This window comes from Phodopus roborovskii, unplaced genomic scaffold (assembly GCF_943737965.1).
Source record: "Phodopus roborovskii unplaced genomic scaffold, PHOROB, whole genome shotgun sequence".
NCBI lineage: Eukaryota > Metazoa > Chordata > Mammalia > Rodentia > Cricetidae > Phodopus > Phodopus roborovskii.
In genome coordinates, this window is record NW_026125281.1 from 27,377,477 (window position 1) to 27,394,377 (window position 16,901).

The window sequence follows — 16,901 nt, forward strand, 5'->3', positions numbered from 1 at the left end:
ACAAACAATATAGCATGAATAATAAAAACCCAGTCTTCAAGCTTCAAGATGAAGATCAGAGAAGCAAAGCAGCCGGCTACTAGCTCTTACCTCTACCTTAAGCTGAAATGGCTGTCCTGTCTCCACCAAACCTTAGACTGAAATCCCAAACTGCTGCCTTTCTTCAGTGTGGCTGGAGACAGATTCTCCTATGAGATACTTAGCTTCTTCTTTTAGACCTCCCTCGTGCTGGGAGGTATGTGATCCCAAGTGCTGAGATCACCTTTGTATGAGATGCTTCTCATTATGTCTAGATCAATTTCATGTAGCTCAGTGTGGCCTTGAACTAATAGAGATTCATCTGCTTGTCTCTTAAGCCCTGGGATTAAAGGTGTGTGCCACCACTGCCTGTCCTCTATAACTTTGCATCCTGAACCTTCAGGTAAGCCTTATTAAATCATGAATAACATATCACTACAAAGTGGCAAAACTCCCTAAGTATTTACTTGTACTATGTTAGAAATATTTAAGTGTGGACAACATCATTCTATGTGCTAGGGTCCTGGACTTCCATCTTTCATCTCTCTCTCTGCTTCCTGTCTCCTACCACCATGCCTTCCCACCACAGAGAATTTTGCACTTAAACTGAGATCCAAGGTATAGCCTACTGTTTCCAAAGAAGCAGCTTCCTGGTTTATTTATCATGGCTTACCCAGCCTGCTCTCTTACAGCACCACAGTGAGCCGACCTTTTCCACATCAATCATCAATCAGGAAAATGTACCACAAACCAATTTTCTCAGTTGAGGGTTCCTCGTCCCAAGGGGCTCCAGCTTGTGTCAAGTTGTCACAACACATGTACTAGAAAACAACTTTGTTCACATGCAAAGACTTAGAAGCTTAACCAGGAATTCATTCATGAAAAAATTTACATGGAAACATTGTATTTTTATGAAAAATTATTTGATCATTGTTACAAGTAGGTTTTCCCGCCACCGGCCTGGTCCCAGTGCAGCGCAAGCCCCAAATAACACACAGAGACCCTGTATTAGATATAATGCTGTTAGCCTGTTACTAGCATTACCTATTGGTTAGCTCGGTCTTAAATATTAACCCATTTCTATTAATCTAAGTATTTCCACGTGGTCTTACCTTACTGGAGAGAGGGGCCTGCATTCTGCTCTCCCTGTCCTACATGCTAAATCACCTCCTACGTCTCCCCAAATCCTCCTTCTCTCCTACTCCGGCCTATCTTGCTTTCCTACTGGCCAACAGTGTTTCATTCATTAACCAATACTAGAAACATATTTTCAGAATGACACTGAAAAACAAATCCAAGAATGATTAAAAAAACAGCAGGGCCACAGGGGAAAATGGAATTAAATAAGAGAGCAGTGGAAATAAATCTCAGAAGCAAGACGCATTGACTAGCAAGATCTGAGACAAGCAGTCCAAGTTAAAAGAGAAAGCAGAGAACAAGGGAGAGGGAGGTCCTCACACAGGAGCAACAGATGAAACAACAGAGAAAGCAATGAGCTTGTGAAGAGTTAGGTCTTGTGAGTAAACTGTGCATGGGCTTCTTTTATCTTTTGAAGTATGCCTGGGAATGAACTCAAGACCTCAGGTGCCAAGCAAGTAAGTTCTCCTCCAGTGAGCCATATGCCTAGCCCAAACTTCTACCATTCACAAAGTTAGACTATGTCCTTGGGCAGAGGAAGTGAATAGTGAGTGGTATGTGGAAATTCGTTTTTTAAATCGCTCTATCACTTCCCTTCTTAAAATTTTTATTTAAATTAAAAACAATCTTATTTTACATATCAACTCCAGTTACCTCTCCCTCCTGTCCTCCCATCCCCCCCCCCATCCACTCCGCAGGGAGGGTGAGGCCTCCCATGAAGAATCATCAAAGACTGTCATACCATTTGGGGCAGGACCTAGGCCCTCCCCCATGTATCTAGGCTGCGAGCATCCCTCCATGGGGGATGGGCTCTAGGGATAAATATTGGTTCTACTGCCAGAGGCCCCATAGACTGCCCAAGGACCCCAAATGATACCCACATTCAGGGGTCCCAGTTTGGTCTTATGCTGGTTCCCCAGTTGTCAGCCTGGAGTCTGAGATCCCACTTGTTAGGTCAGCTGTTTCTATGGGTTTCCCCAGCATCGTCTTGACCCCTTTGCTCATCACTCCTCCCTCTCTACAACTGGATTCCAGAAATTCAGCTCAGTGTTTAGCTGTGGATCTCTGCTTCTCTTTTCATCAGCTACTGGATGAAGGTTACATGATATCATTTAAGATAGTTATCATTCTCATTATAGGGGAAGGGCATTTAAGGTAGCCTCTCCACTATTGCTTATGATTCTTAGTTGGCGTCATCCTTGTGGATTCCTGGAGATTAACCTAGTGCCAGGTTTCTGGTTAAGGTCATAACAGCTACCTTTATTAAGGTATCTTTCCTTGCTCCCTTTTCTGTTATTTCCCCTTCCTCCCTCACCTTCTCTCTCTTCAACTCCGCATGCTCCCAATTTACTCAGGAGATCTTGTCCCTTTCCCCTACATGGGGAGGTGGGGGTCCACATATGTCTCTCTTAGGTTTCTCCTTGTTTCCTAGCTTCTCTGGGGTTATGGATTATAGGCTGGTTATCCTTTAATCTATGTCTAATATCCACTAATGAGTGAGTACATACCATGCTTTTCTTTTTGTGTCTGGGTTACCTCCATCAGGATGGTTTCTTCTAGTTCCATCCATTTGCCTGAAAATTTCAAGATGTCATTTTTTTGTTTGTTTGTTTTTTGTTTCTTTCTGCTGAGTAGTACTCCACTGTATAAATGTAACACATTTTCTTTATCCATTCTTTGGTTGAGGTGCATCTAGGTTGCACTCAGATTCTGACTATTACAAATAATGCTGCTATGAACAAAGATGAAGAGATGTCCTTGTGGTATGAATGTGTAACCTTTGGGTATATGTCTAAAAGTGGAATTGCTGGATTTTGCAGTAGACTGATTCCAATTTTCCTGAGAAACTACCATGGCACGTGAAAATTTCCATACTAAATTTTAATTGAATGTATCTGTATGTTAGGAGTAAATATTACATTTGACCTTGTCACTTGGAACAGAATATAAGTGTTACCAACTTTAACTATGTGAAAATAACAACATCTCTTTACTGAAGTGGGAAACCAGAAGGTGTAGAGAAGGGTGTTGACTTTTGCTTCCTACAGAGTGAGAAGCAAGAACACCCTCTAAAGATGATAATATCTACTGTTATTTGAATTTCAAATGCTCCCCCACCCAAGGTCCATGTGATAAAGCTCCATCCCCCATAGTGCCATTTTTGAAAGGTGGTGAAAACTTTTAGAAGTCATGCCTATTGATAAGTCTTCAGGTTGCTAAGAGTCTAAAAGAATCCCAGCCCCTGATCTTCATCTCCCTATTGACCATGATTCAGTGGATTGTACTCCACTGCATGCATCTGCCTTGCTATTTTAAACAGTTACCATTAGAGTAAAATGTGACCTGGAAATATTACCAGATAACTAACACAAGGCCCACCAGTCTGGTGTCATCAACACAGTGAACCCAAGTCCTTTGATGGGAGAGAGATCTGGTTCTTAGTTCAGCTCACACACTGTAGATAGTATGAAAATTCACATATTCTGGTAGAATCATAAATGTGTATTGAAAATACAGCCAATTAAAAGCAACTGGCCTTGATTACCTTTTAACAAAACATCTTAAACAATAGATGTGTCGTGTACAATATGATCCAGCTGACAACAGTTTTGATAACAACTTGGCTTGTAACAGCTGAATTTCATGACAATAATACATGTTCTTCTGTCCCTCCTACTGGCCTCACAAAACAGTTGTAGTGAATTGCATCCCTATGCCATGGCTTTATTCAGCCCTTCTAAGTGCCTTTGAATTTCTTTTCTCCTACTGTAACTGTGAATCATTGTTTTCTTAACTAGCATGCATGATGCATGCAAGCAGAAGCCTAAGTAGTATATTCATTTCACTATCCTCTCTTTATACACAGATTCCCCTTACTTAGGAAACTCCTGAAACACATTTGCATTTATAGTATAAGCACAGCATCAGCACCAACAAGACAGTGGAGCAGAGCCAGCATTCTGGAGGCAGAGGCAGGTGGATCTCTGGAGTTCAAAGCCTGTCTGGTCTACAGAGTGTGTTCCAGGATAACCAGGGATGTTATACAGAGAAACTACATCTCAAAAAAAAAAAAAAAAAAAAAAAAGAGAGACAACTCAGATGTAGAATTACATATATTAGTGATTAAGGGTTAATATTTAAGACAGAGCTAGCCAATAAGAAACATTAATAACTGGCCAACAGTTTCATAATAAATATATTGTCTCTGTTATTTTGGAACGGATGCTGCTCTGGGACCAGGCTGGTGGCAAAGTGCTCCTAACAAAATGCCGCCTGCAACATGGGTACTACTAAGAACTTCCACTTAAAACTTAACAAAAGCTTTACAAGGGATTTTAGAAACAAAATAACAGAGACAAGCAAGTCTTCTTGGTAGCAGCATTTTTCTTGGGTGTGCTCGGTTTTGCTAGAGACAAGCAGAAACTCACACGGCTCCTTTTCTGACTCAGCATAGGCAGAAAAAAAACTGCAAGGCACTTTTAAGAGGCCCTGCTAGCAATGGTGTGTACAACAGTTGGCAATGGCAGTGACCACATCTCCAAGCCAGCAGCATGCAGCTTGATGGCAGCATAGACCAAGGCAGTGAGCACAGCTCTCAGTGCTTGCGGTAAACATACCCCTGCCATATTGGAAAGCCAGCAGCTGAAAAGCTGCAGCTTTAATTTTAACAACGTTGTTGTTTAGCAGATAAAAGACATGTGGCCAGAAAAAGATAAAGATTTACAGTAAAGACAGATTAAGATAAAGAAAACCCTCTAAAGGTTTTCGTATGTTTTAAATTGTGTAGGCTTCGGAGAAAAAAAGAAACAGTATAAAGTGATTTAAAAAAATTAGAAAGAGACTAGCTAGGTATGGTGGCACACCTTTAATTCCAGCACCCGGGAGGCAGAGGCAAGCAGATTTCTGTGATTTCAAAGTGAGCCTGGTATACAGAGTAAATCCCAGGACAGGCAAAAGTTACACAGAGAAACCCTGTCTCAAAAAATGAAAAATAGAAATAAAAGAAATAGAGTAATAAAAAAGCCATGTGAAGAAGGAAAGTACATAGAGTCTGGACACTGTATGCTATTGTGTTGTCTTTGAATTGTTCAATTGCTAACGAAGGAACAACTGCTAAAGTATACCTTATTATCAATGCTGCTAAATTAATCCAATGTACATATAAAAATGCTTTGACTGGGGAAAAGAATTTCTATTTTTTGTTTTCACAGAAAATGAAAAGTTGTAGATTCCTTCCAGACTAACATGGTTTGATCAAGGAAGACTCCCTAAATGTGTCCCAGGTGATCCAACATTCAAAACAGCTGGGACAAGGCAGCCTTCAGACCACTAGAGCCAGGATTTCTGCAGCTTCTCAGGATTCCCATGGCATTACAGTGTCCCCAACCAGCAGGAAGCAGTTTGGAAAGAATGAAGCCCAAATTCCCAAATATTGTCAATAAATGTTTTCATTTAAATGGGGTTGGTTATAAATGGTTAATAATTGCAACCAATCTCCTTTTAAAGGTAAAAAGGGGATTATGGTATAGAAATTAATACTTTGTTTTTGGAATGGATTTTCATTCATTGATACAAACTTAAGGTCAATTTTGTGATATGTACATTTCTCCACTTGTTTAGGTATTGTGTTTATATAGCTCATTTAAAAATATCATTTATTATTAAGTACAGATTGTAAATAGTACCTATGATAGTCAAAGTTTATAGTTAGGTTGGTTAGGTTTTCTAAATATATAGGGATATATTTCAATTGGATAGGCATTCTTCAAACCTTTCAAAGACCTACAGAATATGGTATTTAAAATGGTTTAGGGTTTTTGTTAACAGTGAGGCACAACTGCTCCTGGCAACACCACCTGCGTCAGAAAGGAAGATGGACATCAAAGAAACTAGTGATGGAGTTTACTCCCAATATGGCAAGACTAGCATTTGGGCAAGATACTGCTCTTGTCTAGACTGTTTGACTTTATGCTGTATAAACTGGACATGCAAGACCCACAGAAAAGGGACTGCTGAGATAAGATGGATATTGCTACAGGATTCCTGCTTTATGGAAGAGTCTGCCAGACAGTCTGCAGGACACAGAGAAAAGTGACTGACAAACTGCCAATACAGGTAGACAGTTTAAAGTTTCCTGCTTTGCTGAAGAGTCTGCCAGACACACTATGGCCTATGGGCTGAAGATGGAAAATTACAGAACAACTTTGGGTGACTGACCAGGCAGTGAATTGTCTCTGTCATTTCTAGAGTTTATATACTATCCTCCTGTGGTCTCTGATGGAGTTGAAGACAGATAGTTAAGGTTATAGTTTTCCTTAGTTAGGATTAGAGATAAGTTACATATAAGACTTTAGACTCACAAAGATAGGATAGATGATAGAACATTTTCTTTAAACATTGCTAAATGTTAATGGACTAAATATTGTTAACTATAGTTCTTATTTGATAACGGTTTTATTATATATTTTACTATGTTAAAGTTAAAACCCTCTTTTTACTTAGAAAAGAGATGATGGGAGATGTCATACTGTTTCTCTTATTGGTTAATGAATAAAGCACTGTTAGCCTATATGAAACCAAAATAAGTGGGACTAGGAGAGGTGGAAGATTCTGGGAAACGTAGTGGAGTTGCAATATGATCTCAGGGAGAACGTGAGTCTGATGTTCTCAGTAAGATAAGACCATGTAGAAATACATATATTAGTGATCATAGGTTAATATTTAAGACAGAGTTAGCCAATAAGAAACACTAGTAATTGTCCAACACTTTCATAATTAATACAGTGTCTGTGTGTTATTTTGGGACTGATGCGGCTCTGGGACCAGGCACGTAACAGAGCAACACTTTCCAGGCTGAGACTGACCTCTGGCAGATCAGCTATCTTGTAGTTTTTCATCAAAGTGAGTGAGCGAGGAACATGCCGAAGTTCATTTTTTTTTTCTTTTTATTTATCTATTTTACACCCCAAGCTCAGTTTCCCCTCTCCTCTCTTCCCTTCCCCTCTCCCTACCTTCCCATCCCCCAACCACTTTTCCTCTGTTTCTGTTCAGAAATGGGAAGGCCTCCCACGGTTATCAACAAAACATGGCTTAGTCTTCTTGAGAAGACTAAACCCTCCCCTTGTATTCGGGCTGGGCAAGGCACTCCATTATGAGATTCCCAAGAGTCAGCCAACACATTATGGACAGCCCCTGCTCCCATTGTTAGGAGTCCCACCAACAGGACAAACTACACAGCTGTCACACATATGTAGAGGGCTTAGATCCATCCCATGCAGGCTCTCTGGTTGTCGGTTTAGTCTCTGTGAGCTCCTATGAGCATGGTTAGTTGTTTCTGTGGGTTTTCTTGTGATGTCCTTGACCCCTCTGGCTCCAATGATCCTTCCTCTCTCCAGTAGGATTCCCTGATCTCAGTCTAATGTTTGGCTGCAGGCCATATTCTGTTTCCATCAGTTACTGATGACAATTGGGGTAGTCATCAATCACAGGATATGGCAAATTCAGACTAGTATCCACTATTGCTAGGAGTCTTAGCTGGGGTCATGCATGTAGATTTTGGGGAGTCAGGTTTCTTCCTGTCCCCAAAAAGCCACCCCTTTCCAATCACCTCTTTCAGTACCCTTCCCTTCCACTCATACACCATCCCAATCCCTCAAGTTCCCATCCCCACCCACCCCAGTCCACCCAGGAGATCTCTTCTATCTGCCCTTCCCAGGGAGATCCATTCATCCTTCCTTGGGTCCTCCTTGGTCCTTAGTCTCTCTGAGTCTGAGGATTGTAGCATGGTTATCCTTCACTTTATAGTTAATATCCTCATATGAGTGAGTACATACCATGTTGGTCTTTCTGAGTCCAGGTTACTTCATTCAGGATGATTTTTTTTTTCTAGTTCCATCTAGTTCTATCCATGGATAGAATGAATACAATTTAAAAGGGGATTTTTTAGATTGGCTTACATGATACTGTCTGGGTACTCCAACAATGGCTGTCTTATAAAAGAGAAGCCAAAAACTCAGTTGCTCAGTTCAGGAGGCTGGTTGTCTCAGCAGTCTCTATCTGGTGCTGAATGCCCAGATGATTCCTAGAGAGCTCCTGATCTTCAGTCCACACTGATGACCTGAACCGGGGTTTTAAATTCAGCACAGGAATGCCGCAGTTGTTTCTGTACAGTAGATAATGAACCTACCAGAGATAGCAAAATACAAAAAGCATGCAGGAAAAGCAAGGTTGCAAGTGGAAAGTGCCCCCATGACATCTGGGTGGGTCTGCCTATTTCAAGTAATCTGATCAAGGACATCATTAATAGGGCTGGAAAGGAGGTTCCCGCTCACATGGTGGCTCACAACCATCCAACACTCCAAGTCCAGAGAATCTGATGCCTTCTTTTCCTTCCACAGGCACCAGGTATGTACATGGTACATACACATATTCAGGCAAAATGCCATACACATAAGATAAATACATCTAAAAACTTAAATAAGTGAAACCATTCGCAAGCTTGCCTTTTAGATGATTCCAGATGCAGTTGACAACCTACATAAACATCACAACACCCATCCAAACATAAGTGGAACATCAATTTAAAAATACACAAAATATGACTCTTCCAAAAATGTGTAATTCTCTAGCAACTGTTTCCAAGGATATTGCAGTAGAATAATTCTTAAGAATGATTCTTTCCAAGAACCACAAAATTCTGGGAGACTTCAGAAAACCCAAAACAATACAGGCAATTTCTACTCCACTAGTTACTGAGTAGAACGAGATAGGAAAACCCTGCTGTTGGAGAGGCCACATATCCTAGCCGTAGGATATAGAGAAGTCAATCTAGAACTCAGTCTCTCCCTGATTGCTAGCCCCCATGGTGTCCAAAAGTGCTATGCAGGCTTCTGAAGAACGTTATCTACTGCCTTACTTGGCTGTAGACTCTGCATGCAATACTACTGACTGGCAGCTAGTCTGATGCAGTAGTAGGGTAGCATGTCTGTTACAAGGGTACCCAATTACTTTAGTTGGATTTGAGGCTCATTCCACAGAAGGAAAGCCATATCTGACATTGTAAACCTGGTAAAGAGTAGATGGGGTCCTGGGCAGGAGTTGGGGAGCGATTGTCATTTGTTGTAGTTGTTGTTTTTATATTTGACAGGATGTATTCCTTCCTTCCTTTCTCTTTTTTTGATATAGACTGGGTAGTCAAACAGTGCTAAGAAGCTGGTTGCTGCCCAGTGTACCACAGCCTGCACATCTTGGGAGTACAAATCAGTATTGAGGGCCTGGAGGATTCCTGGCACTGGCCTTCAGTTCACATCAGAAGACCAAAGAAGCCGAGTTGTGACATAAAAAACACAAAAGCAGTGGCTATGGAAGTAACAGAGTAGCTGCTGAGGTTAGCAAGGAACAAAGGCAATAAAGCAGCTTGCCATTGTTATTGGGCTAAATAGGCAGGATGTGCCCTCAGACTGGCTTCTCAATTATTAATGCATGCCTGTAGATTAGTGCTACTCAGGTTTGGTCAGAGAGGCTTCTTTTGCATTGGACAGCAGTTACTTCAGAAACACAGCCAGTCAAAAGGCTGAGAATAAGGGACTGCTCAATCTTAAATAGGCCATCAAGATCATACCCTCCAAAGTGTAGGGAACATCATGGAAGAGAGGGTGGAAAGCATGTAAGAGACACAGAAAGATGACTATTGTAGGAATCTGTCACTGGGGTAACCTATGGACCCTCAGGACCTCTGGCTACCTACCTGCATGACATGCACAAGATTGGATCAGTTATCATTCACTCAAGAATTCAGGAGCTGGGGGGCTGGAGAGATGGCTCAGAAGTTAAGAGCACTGGCTGCTCTTCCAGAGGTCATGAGTTCAATTCCTAGCAACCATGTGGTGGCTCACAACCATCTGTAATAAGATCTGGTGCTGTCTTCTGGCATGCAGATAGAGCACTACATATATAACGAATAAGTTAAAAAAGGAATTCAGGAGTAGTTGATGAGGTCTTTCTCCTCCTGTGTAAACAGAGGCAGTTATTGGTTGTTAGCAGGGGGTGGGGAGAGCACATGAGGACCCACACCTCCCTGAGAAGCTACTGGCAGTTAACTGGTTGCTGGAGAGGAGACATATTACTCAATGACATACCATCATTATGCTGCCCATGCACGGGTTTCTAAATCTCCTCGCCCATGCTCATGTAAACAACCCTAATCAATGTTACTGTTGTCCTTTGATGGTCTCTGACCATCAAAAAGTAAAGTATAGTCTCTTTTTCCAGGATGTCCTGGCCAAAAAAATCATGGGCTGAGCCCTCTGAAACACTGAGCCAGAGTAAAACATTATTGCTCTACTTAGTTGTTTTCCTCAGATATTTTGGCCACTGTGACAGATCCTATTAGTATTTTTTGTTTTACTCTAAAATCCCTTTCGCCAAAATGTGATAAAAATCTATGAGTTTGCATCATCCTCCCCAGTGTGATACTGGGAAAGAAATTTCACATCCTTTACTATAAGTTATGTTCACAGGAATACTGATACTACTTTTGTGAGGTTATAAAGGACAATGAGGTGGGCACATGCCAAGAGCTATCACCAGGTCATCACAAGATACAGTTGCTAGTTTCCATTTGATCAACTTCCTGCCAAACTTTCTTTCATCTTATGCTAATTGTCTCCCTGAGTTGAGGCTTTCTCTTCACCATTTCTCTAACTTCTTTCCTGTTACTGCTCATCCCAAAGCCAAACACATGCAAACATTTGGGTTTCTTACAGGAACTGCCCACTTCAAAGAAATGACCTCTTGCGGTTTCTAAACCACAAATGTAGAGACCAAAGGAAACAATCATGCTATATTCTCTCACCTTTCCATAGGCTGAGCAAGCTCACTGGGGAAATTCTGCTGTGAATGACAAAAGCCATTTAAAGGTTTCTTGGGTGCTGAGATAGGCCTGGCTCTTTGTGTATTGTATCCTGTGATCTCCACCATAGGACAGCCAGATTTACATATGCCGAAGTGGTGCCCTTAAACTACAAGACTGGAATCTGACATTTTAAACTTTGGGGTCATTAAGTAAGATGATCCCATCCACTATGTGCTTTTGGTTACACAGTCCCAAGGCCTTATTCAAGGGGAAGATCATCTCTATTTTTAGAAGTGGGGAACCAGGCACAACAAAGTAACTGGGGCCATTTTTACCCACTCCAGAGGTTTAACAAAACACCACAGAAAGAACTTCCCGCTGCCCTGGCATATATCTTCTGGGCAATGGCTAGGCCATGGTGACTTGGGAGTGAACTGACCTCTTTGAGGCATACTGGGCTCCTGTACAAACTGTTTCCCTTTTATTCAGGCACTCTCTCTTTGATTCCATTTGCCACGATGACTAAAAAAAGTGAACCTTTGATTTGCTCTTAAGAGAGACGAGTAAACAAGGTTTAAAAACAAAACAAAACAAACAAAAAAGATGAGATGCCAACTACCACTTGTACAATTGCCGATAAAAAGCAACCGTTAATGGGTAGGGGTTGGGGGCAATAAATATGCAAGCACATGTTCAGCCTTGTTAGGGAGGAACTGTAGCAGCTCAAACTGATTCTTCACAGCATCTATTTCTGCCATGCATTTCACTCACCTTGGGGTGACAGCTTTTCACATTGTTGCAGGACCAAGTGCAGGAAGCAAGTCCCAGAGAAGTGAGGTATGCCAATTTGCTTAACTGTAGATCAAATCGCTTCTCAAGAAGCAGGAGGAACAGCCTGACTAATCACTTTACATAAATGACAACAACTAGATACTTTCCAGTATTATCAGATGTGGACAAAAGCCACGGGTAGATTAATTCATTGTTCATTCAAAACTTTGGTGTTGAGAAGATTTTGATACTCGGCAAACACTGCTTACAATTCCGAAGCCTGAAAAGGCAGCAGTAGAGAAATCAATCTACAGAGAGTGACTCAAAATTGCAAGACCATACACTTTCCCTGAAACCGCAGCTCCACCTTGACCTCTCTGCTGTCCTTCTAGAAGATAACTCCTCACACCCACAAGTAGCCGTAGAGAAAAAGAAATGAGTATGGTTTCTGGGAGAGAATGGACTCCTATGAGTTGTCCTCTGAGTTTCACATGTGACAAAGGAATAGAATTTTAAAAGTTTAAGAAGTCAGTTTCCTGATAATTAGATTTAAGAAATACACAGTTCAAACATAAACAACCATTTTCTTTTAACTGTTTTCCCAACAGGACGCTTGAAGCCAACATCTTAGATTCACCTTTTTTTTTTTTTTTTTTTTGCAATCCCTCCACTCGATATAGCCAGTCTGACAAAACTTTTCCTGAGTAATAATTGAGATGAGGAAGCTTAAAAAAACAAAACAAAAAAACAAACCTTAAATCAAAACATTGTATTTTGGATAGTAGACACTGATCAGTAAGTGGAGAGCTTGCCTTGCAGAAATGGACAAAAGAGGGAGCTGTTCAGATCCTCTGAATGGATATTAAAAAGAAAAACATAGTAGATATGGTAGTAACTCCACCACTCCAAACACATGCAGATCCTTTGTGCTCCCTGGCTGGCAAGCCAGACTAGAAAAATGGGTGAACACTGGGCCAGCAACAGATCATGTCTCAAAAGATCAGGTGGGGAGTGTCATTCCTGTGGAAGGATACCCAAGACGTCCACACACTTTGGCTTCCACATGTGCATGCATACAAGTCTACATGCATGTACACATATAAACACAAAAATTTAAAAAGCCTAATTTGAAGCAAAAACAATCCAACTAGTGAAATCCAACAAATATAGTAAAAATTGCAATCAAGTCTCAATAGCTCCCTCTACTGTCCATTTTTATGTTTTTAAAAATCTATCTTTAAAACTGGATGCCAGATTAAGCCAGTTTGTATGTTACTGTAATCCTTGACACTTGGCCAAGTTTGAAGCCTGCTCCTATCTTAATTGTTCAACCCTTTTCCTGTATGCTGGAGTACAAATCAGGAGTGGTTAGCTTCCTGAAGAGTGCCATCTTTACTTCCAAGTTTCACCTGTGTAAGCCAAGTGGGTTGTCATCCTTGAAAAGTCACTGACTCTGAGAAACATGTGTAGGGTCTGGACTTAAGAGAGAAAGAAGTAACCAAGTTAGGGAAAATAAGTTTTCAGAAGATGCCACCAAGAGGCAGTCTTATTTAATGCACTTGCCAATTTTAAAGTCGCTCTCTATTCCATAATACCCCTCAGTTCACCTAATGTGAAGGCGGGGGGCAGGGCAACAAAGTTGATGCAGGACTCCTTAACCCCACAGGGTGTCTGTCACATGATAAAAGAGCCAGAGCTAGCTTCCAGCATGATTCTACAACACCCTATGCTCAGAAAATGATTTGTATTCTGTTGACTGTTGCATGGCCACTTGGATTTATGTTATCAAAGAAAAGCAAGGCTAGAATTTATGGCCCTCACAAAGATCCCTCTTGAGATATACAAATCAGGACAGCTGGATGTCTCAGCATACTCAGTATACTCTGGCTTTAATGCCATTGAAAGACAAAAGCAGCAGACACCCACCTAAGCTCTCCCTCCCAGAGAGCAATTTTTTCTGTCATTCTGGCTGTCCTTGAACTCGAGGTCTGCCTGACTCTGCCTCTTGAGTACTGGAATCAAAGGCTTTACCACTGCCCAGCTTTATGTTTGGAAGCCTGACTACTCTGCATTTGGGCCTGAGGATGTTGGCTTGGGGTTGCAGACCATGTTCTAGTAATGTATGTATGTATGTGTGTATGTGTAAAACTATGCAACCAAAATACCACCCAGCTAGACAGCCCTGTCTCCACAGACCCATGCACACACCAAGAAGCAAACTGAAGGGTACACAAGTAGCAAAGCTTTATTACTACAGTGGTTATATTCTGGGGTTCTCAGTATAGCAGTATGGATGTAGTCCATTTTGACTACAAACTCTAAGCTGCAATCAAGCAGTAAGGATTACCCTAAATGCTTCATAAACACAAAAGGATAGTTTTTGAGGGCTTAAAGTAAGCCCAGGGATAGAACTCAACATGTGATGGTTATTATCTCATTTGACCACTGTGAAACAAATCCCATCATTACTATTTGCACTAGAAAGTAAGACTGTCTTAGGTAAGGGTCCCGGATTTCAAGAAGTTAGTTACCCACCTCCAAAGCTCATGTTCTTGGCCACTATATAAAACCACCTTAGAATGTTCAAAAGAAGTCCATCAACATGCCAAGCAAATGTAAGCCAGGCAAAGGAAGGTATAATACTGCATGATTTCCCGTGACCTCTGAGAGCATAGGGCAGTACTTACCAAAATCTGGGAAACGTGGGGAGAGGTGGTTAGTAGGAATAGGGCAGGAACAGCATCAAGTTGCTTTCTCACATAGTAAAGAAGCTATGATGACAGCAACTGATGATTCAGTCTGACAGGCAAAACTATCTTCATTTGACGGGTGCATGTTACAGACAGGTATCACTGAACCCCACAAATATGTGCAAATGCTATGGTGATTTTAAAAATATATATGAAAAGATTAAATTATAAAAGATGCTACTATATTTTACACTTTTCCTTTTAAAGGAAGGCACCAGTCTAATCATAGCATACATCTCCTACCTCAGATTTTTCTCCAGCAAAAGATGAATATTAGTTCCTACTCACACACAAGTCAGAATTTCCCCATAACCTAAGACTTAACTTGCTTATCTTCTACCCCTTTATTAGAATCACTGCCTCTTCATACAATTATGCTTATAATAGGTATGAGTCCTATTAAAATTCCTGCAAGATTTCTGCTGTCCCCTTAAAAAAGGTAGAGAAAGTAAAGGATACTATCAACAAGGGAAATGTTGACATATGAGCTTTCAGCAACTGTGGGTAACTAATATCCCTAGATTTCTGTGCAAAAATGTAAGGATCACAGTGTTACTAATTTTCTATTCACATGTGGACTAGGACTTCTTTTGAACGCGCTTCAGGAGTAACCTGTGGGACGTTGTAATGTACACGTTCAATCATAGCAGAGGATGCAAAGGGCAGATTATAAAATCTGAAGACAGAATGTGTCACAAAGACCTTGTGCTTTGGTTAGACATTTTCTAGCACTGACCAAATACCTGGAGGAAATAAAAGATGCTTTGGCTCCTGGCTTTATCATGGCAGAAGGTAACAGGCTGGGAAGCAGGGATATTTACATTTCTTCCTCCTTTATTCCAGCCTATTACATGATGCTACCTCCACATTCAGGTGATCCCTGAAAAGCCCTCACAGAGGCACTCCAGAGGTTGGCTTCATAATCTCACAAGGTACTTACTTCTCAGTCCAAAAAGCTGGCATCAGGGTTAGCCACCATCCCCTTAGTACTTGAATAGACTCTAGGTTTAATCTCAGGCATCATATACAACGGAGATGTTAAGAAACCTGACAAAGGCCACCAGTCAGTCAAAAACATCAGAAAACATGTTACTGTGTTTCTCCTTGATACATGACAGAAAAAAGGTCCTTCACATGTGTAATCCTCCTTCCTCAAGCTTATAACCCGAATAAACATGAGAATTACCAGTCAGATTCCAAAGGAGGGACATTCCACACAGTATCAACCATCACCATCAAACAGAAGTCTAAGAAACCATCACAATCAAGGAGATGTTAAAACAAGGACTGTGGTATTCTTGGGTGGATCCTGGCAAAAGGAACATTAGGTAAAAACTAACAAAAGCTTTAAAGTGTACAAATAGGAAGTGAAGGATCCACACTCATTATAATGTTCCTAAGATATCAGGAAGTCAAGAGCTGGGCACAAGGCAGTTAAGAACTTTGGCTAGAAAACCTTTTCAGCTTTCTGTAAAGTTGTTCTAACCTGATCTATGAATAATAAAGAGAGACTGTGAAATGGCAGAAGGAAAAAAACATGGATGTCTTTAGGACACATGTTCAATATTCTGAATATAACCATAAATCATATGGGTGACCATTTATTTTCAAAGGAAAAACACTTGTTATTGCTAGACACTACCACAGCCTACAAATCTAATTACCTAAATAAACCAGTTACAAAAACTCAGAAATGCATACTAATGACAAAGAGACTGGTTTGGTGTCACCCCATAAGATGTTATTCAAGTGACATATTTCTATGTTCCCTAGGTACAATTGTACCCTGTGTCTCAAGCATAGTATGTAAAAATCAAACTTGGAGGACCAAGTAGGGGGGCAGAACAGATGTGGATGCCACCTGGGCAGTTGGTCTGAATTTCTATCTTCATTTTATATATTCATGGAAATAGTTTTTCACTTAAATTTAGCTCCAGTGTTATACAGATAACCAAAAAATGAATTCTGGATTTGATGCACTAGTTATAAATAAACTGTACTTAGTTTACCACCACTACATAAGTACTACAGAAGAATTCTGTTCACCATTTTAGCAGGAAGAAAATTCTACTACATTGAGATTATATACTAATAAGCACTATGTAAGTAGAAAGTAAAGATAACCACCTTGGTCAGTTAACTCTAAGAATATCTTAGTTCCTAGAACAGAACTCCAACCCTAACACCAAGAAGAAAGGTCAGTGAAAAATAACCATGTTCTAACTATAGGTGACTAATGAATGACTGCCCTCAATTCTATATACACTGATAATTACATACTTGGAGAGATGACCAAAAGGAGGCTCCTAATGCTGCACAGTAGGGGCACCAGACAAAGCCAGATGTTCATATATAAGCAACTAGTTTGGAGA